The following is a 6,000-nucleotide window of genomic DNA, read 5'->3' on the forward strand; positions in this document are numbered from 1 at the left end:
CATCCTGGTATTTGGGAGGCAGAGACAAGAGGATTGCCGAGTTGGAGGCCAGCCTGGTCTACAGTCTCCTGCCTACAGGCTTTGCAGGCAGCCCCAGCACAGGGTCCCCATCCAGTGTTTATGGATGCTCTCCTTGGGGATCTTTGAAACTTCCTGAACTTAGTAAGCTTTACAGTGGCCCAAGGCCTGGAAACCTCTAAAGCTGCTTCTCTTTTATGAGCTTACCCAGGGATGGAGTGTTTCAGTTCCCCAGGCAAGGACTCCGCAGCCCTGGGCCAGTGGCACTTGCTGCCAGCCAACCTTGGCTCGCTACCAGCCTGCCAACCCTCTGCTGTTTCAAAGGTGGGATGAGCATTAATGTCAGCAGGTCTGGTTTCATACGCCTTAGCCTGTCCTGCAAATGTGGCCCAGCCCCTTCCTTGGGATGGAGAGGAGCTAAGCAGCTATTAGATATTTTCAGACTTGGGGGCTCAGCTCAGACGGAGGCCCCGTACATGCAAGTCCAGCGACATACAATACTTGACATACATACTTGAACTTCTCTACTTTAGTTGCTGATTCTTAAAAATGGCTGTCACCTTGGCCCCCTGAATTATCTAACTAGTCCCTAAACAGGTTCCCTCCCAGTTATCAAACTGGGAGTAGCTTGCCACTGGACAGTTCAGTGTATGCCTCGAGGCTGTGAGAGTTTCCTGTTTAATTAATGGTTTTGGCGAAAGGGATAATGTGCAGTTGTTAATCAAAGAATTCAAGAGGCTACGTCAGGAGCCAACAAGCTGCAGAGCGAGTCTAGGTCTTTGGTGCCAGACCCCTGCCCCAGGCTGCACACTGGTGACCCTCGTGTTTCCGGTTGGGTTCTTGTCTTGCCCTCTTGAAGAATGAAGTAGGTAAGGAGTTAAGGGTGATAAAACCAGGAGGATTTCATTCACAGGAGAGAACAATTCAAACAGAAAACAGAAGGTCGCCATGTAGGAGTGACAAACGCGAGTGGAGGAGCAGAAGCCCTGAGCTCCTGGAAGCCATGGGATGCTAAAAACCTGACAGAGCTGTAGTTCTGCGCTCTCAGGTGGCCTAGGGATGCAACTGAGAACAGTCCTTGAAGAGCCAGTCTGGAGAGCGGGTTGCCAAGGCAAGAGCAGTAGGGTCTGTTCCCAAAGCAGAAGTGAGTCCCCTGACTGCAGCAGGAAAGGCAGGTCTCAGGAGGGTCTGTTTCTAGTGGGTCTCAAGAGCAGAAGTCTTTCCCTCTTTCTTGTCCAATGAGAGGGTCATCAGAGTCTGAAAATCAGAGAGAATCTCCCCTCTCACCATCCGGCAGAAGTCTGAGCCTAGCCAAGAGCCCGAATAACTGATGTGTTCTCTCTGCCCATGGGTTTATAGAAGTTCTGAGAACTCTGGTTGGTTAGATGTATGTATGCAAATGAGGTGAAGAATAAGGACCAATCAGGAGAGAACTTGTCAGCCCCTAGACAGGAAAACAAAACCCATTCATAACTGGGGTGAAGTCTCAAACAAATCAGTAGCTTTATTTCCCTTGATGCTGTGGTGTTTGCAGGGATGTGAGGACTTGGCTGTCCGGGGAGGGGGGGGGGGGACGGGGGACGACACTGCTGGGGGGGGGGGGAGCGCAGACGTGACACGAAAGTGTGCAACCGGCATTTTTGCCTCTGTTACTGACCAGCCAGAGGTTTTCTTGCTGCCGTCCAGAGGCCGTCCCTACTGCAGCCACTAGCTCTGATCATTGCTGGGGCTCCTCCAACCCCATCTCACCCTCACATTGAGACAGCTGATTCTCCAATCGGGTTCTTGCCTTGCCCTTACTTCAAGGACAGAGCCGGTGGGCAGTGAAAGGGAAACGAAAAGGAGAGCTTTGAATTGACGCGCAGGAGCAATTTAAACAGGAGAGGTGGGAGAGTGGATACAGAGCGTCAGCCAGTCAAGACAGGTTGGTAGTGCTCTCGGCAGGCTTCAAGATGTCCAGAGGCCAGGACGGTTATAGTTCCAGCCAAGGACAGCCCCTAAGAGCAAGTGTGCAGATCTGCAGAGGGCAGAGCTATGAATTTCCCGTTTCCGGCAGGTCTCAAAGGCTAGGGCAACCCCTCTACTCTTGCAGTGGAATCTGCAGATCTTGGCTTCTCCGGGGGGCCTTTCTCTGGAGAGCCATTTATTTATTTGCTTGTTTGTTTTTTATGTATATGGGTGTTTTTGACTGCATGTATGTCTGTGCACCACATATATGCCTTGAGCCCTTGGAGGCCAGAAGAGGTTGTCAGAACCCCTGAGATTAGAGTTACAGATGGTTGTGAGCTGCCATGGATGTGCTGGAAACGGAACCCAGGTCCTCTGTAGAGCTGCCAGTGTTCTTGACGGAAGAGCCATCTCTACAGCCCTTCCAATAAGTCTTAGGTCTTCTTCCTTCCATGAGCACCTTAGCAGCCTTGCCCCCCCACCTTTAGCTACCTGAACCATGAAAAGTCGTTGGGCAGCCTGGTCTATAGAGCCAGATAGGCCCTGATTGGCTGTGTGTACACACAGCCGAGGAACAGACTGGAACCAATCAGGAAGAAGCTTTCAAATCTGGATGGGAGTGGTCTCATTTGAGTCCATGTTCTGTTACCCTTCCTGCCATGGGGTTGAGGCAAGCGGGTACTGAACCACTGAAGGGCCCCACAAGACAGGCTGCCCTTTCTGGGGGCTGGGGTGATGTTCTGGTCACCTTTGCACACAAGGCTGCCGTGCTCCCCATCTGGAGCTCCTCCGGCTGTCACTGCTTACTCCACTAGGATCTCCCCTGGGCATCTGATCTCCGACGGCTGTCACTGCTTACTCCACTAGGATCTCCCCTGGGCATCTCATCTCCGACGGCTGTCACTGCTTACTCCACTAGGATCTCCCCTGGGCATCTCATCTCCGACAGTGGTTGCAAGCTGTCAAGCAAGTCTGTTCCTGGATGCAATTGCCCCTGGGCTTTATCTGTCTGCTTTCCCTTCATTTCTGGCTGCCACTTTGAGGACAGATGGTCCCCTCCTACCCCTATGGATGCCCCGCCATTCTCCAGTGCTCTCAGGATCCTTTGATAAGGTGTCTTGAAATGTGTTACCTGTGGCAGCCAGCCTCCAAGATGGCCCCGGTGATTCCAGTCTTCTGGTGTCCACACCCTGAGTTGTTCCTGGGTTGGTCTGTGTGACCAATAAAATTTGCCAAAAGGCATGTGTCTTTGTCTTTCCACTGCTATAGCAAATATCATAAACTGGGTAGTTGATAAAGAATGAATGGGGGTTTACTTAGCTCTCGGGGCTGAAGGCATGGCACTGGCCTGGACAGGCTCTGGTGAGGGCCCCTCACTACATCATAACATGGCAGAAGATAGCTCATCAGGTGTGCCACCTTGGCTCTTACTTCTTTTCATAAAGGTACTAATGCCATTGTGAGGTCCTACTCCCATGACCTTTTCTAAATCTAATTTCCTCCCTGTCTTCATTAGGGTTTCTATTGCTATGAAGGGACACTGTGACCATGGCAACTCTTATAAAGGAAAACATTTAACTGAAGTGGCAGCTTACAGTTTCAGAGATTCAGTCCATTATCATCATGATGAGACATGGTGGTATGCAGGCAGTCATGATGCTGGAGAGGTAGCTGAGAGTTCTACATCTTACAGGCAACAGGAAGCGATCTGTCTCACTGGGCATGGCTTGAGCATATATGAGACCTCAAAGCCCACCTCCACACTTCCTCCAACATGGCCACACCTCCTAATAGTGCCACTTCCTTTGGGGGCCATTCTCTTTCCAAACTACCACACTCCCTGAGGCCCCATCTGCAAATGTCATTAGCAGCGTATGACTCTGGGAAGTAAGTTTTCAGCACAGAAGCTATGGGTGACAAGTATTCAAACAGTAGTTTTGAACTAGAGGACACCATTTCCAAGATTAGGTCAAGGTTACTGAATTCTAAAAGATTTGAGCTCTGATGTGTGTGTGTGTGTGTGTGTGTGTGTGTGTGTGTGTGTGTGTGTACATGAATGTGCATATGTGTGTGTGCCTGTATGCACATGGTGTGTGTGTGTGTGTGTGTGTGTGTGTGTGTGTGTGTGTGTGGTTTTCTTATTTTTGATGATTTGCTTTAGGGGAACAAATGGGGGTATGTGACTGGAGCCGTACAAGAGGCCATAGGTTGAAGAACTGACTGAGCTTGGAAGTACGCAGCCCAGCTGAGGGCCTGAGTAGAAGCTCTCCAGAAACCCTGGGCAGCATGACCCGCTCCAGCTACCCCCAGAGCTCTGACCTCAGACACTGGGGCACTGTTTAGTGCCGTAAGCTGCCAGGCGATTCGTCCTGCAGCAAGATCATGACATGCGGCCGGGTCACCGGGCTTCTTGCTCAGGACGTGTAAACTGGACACAGGTCGTCTTTCTCTTCGCCTCCCTCCCTCATTTTCTTTATCCCTCTTAAAACAAAACAAAAACAAACAACAACAACAACAAAACCTTATTCTGTAGTAAATCCAGCCACCACATTCTCCACAACATCTAATTGTTTTGTTTCGTTTTTTCATTTTTCTTTATTAATAAATTTTCTACTCACTCCACATACCACCCACAGATCCCACTTCCTCCTTCCTCCCACCCCCCAGCCCTCTTTCCCAAGCCACCCCACATCCCCACATCCCCCAAATCAAGGTCTCCCATGGGGAGTCAGCAGAGCCCAGCACACTGAGCCTAGGCAGGTCCAAGCCCCTTCCCACTGCACCAAGGCTGTGCAAGGCGTCACACCACAGGCACCGGATTCCCAAAAGCCTGCCCATGCACCAGGGACAGATCCTGATCCCCCTATTTTTAAAGAACAGCAGCTACCAACAGGGTTTGTTCTCGGTTAGTTTTAATACAAAGCCAGAGGAACATGAAGCATCATGGGATTTGATTGGCTCAGCGAGGAGGCTGCAGGCTGAGGTCTGGGGAAGGTGAGTGCCAGTCTGGACATGCCCAGCTGGGAAGCACTGGCCTGCAGTCAGAGACTCCAGAGAAGGAAGACTTGAGTATTGTTGACCTGTTGGCAATAGCTAAAGCCAAGTGTTTAGAGGAATCATCTTGCAGAAAGGACTCTGGCCGAGAGCACCTGTGCTTAGGAAAGGATTTGATTCTATTTTATTACATTTCATTTACTTGTTTATTCATCCAGTGTGTACGTGTGTGTGTCACGCGTGTGAAGGCAGGGCAGCCTGAAGTTGGTTCTCTGCCTTCGCCATGTGGATCCCAGGGCTCGAACCTGGATCGTAAGCCTTGTCTGCAAGTGCTTTTACTCACTAAGCCATCTTGCCAGACCTTTTCCCTTCCTTCTCTCCTCCCTCCCTCCCTTCCTATCTTCTGAGACAGTGTCTCATGTAGCTCAGGCTGTCCTGAAACTCATTATTAGCCAAGGATATCCTTGAACTGCTGCTCCTCCTGCCTTTCCCTCCCAAGTGCTAGAGTTACAGTTATGCACATTCACACTTGGTTTAAGCTGTGCTGGGGCTGTGCCAGGCAAGCACTCTACCAACAGAGTTCCATTCCCAGGCCCCAAGCAAATGCTACTCTGTTAAACATGAGGCTCTGTTGTTTTTATTGTTGTTTTTGTTTTGAGACAAGGTCTTGCTGTGCAGCCCAGACTGGCCTCCAAAGTGACTTTCCTGCCTCGGGCTCCTAAATGCTGGGATTACAGGCTTTTTGCCATCACATTTGGCACTGTTTAACCAAATGGCTTCTCCTTTCGAAAGCACTAGCCTGCAGAGACATTTGCATGATTGCGTAAATCAGTTAGGACACATTGTTCTGCCTGTTACAGAAAGCTAGGCAGAGAGAAGCACCCATACAGGTGCTCTTCTGGCTCCCACATCACCCATACAGGCGCTCTTCTGGCTCCCATGAGTCAGAGGGAGCGCAGATGCAGGCATTTGTCAGTGCTTAGAGCAACGATGTCAGGGGTCCATTGTCCCCTTCTCCTGTGCTTTCATGGGGCAGTGTTA

The sequence above is a fragment of the Peromyscus eremicus genome, chromosome 2 (assembly GCF_949786415.1).
Source record: "Peromyscus eremicus chromosome 2, PerEre_H2_v1, whole genome shotgun sequence".
In the NCBI taxonomy this organism is placed as follows: Eukaryota; Metazoa; Chordata; class Mammalia; order Rodentia; family Cricetidae; genus Peromyscus; species Peromyscus eremicus.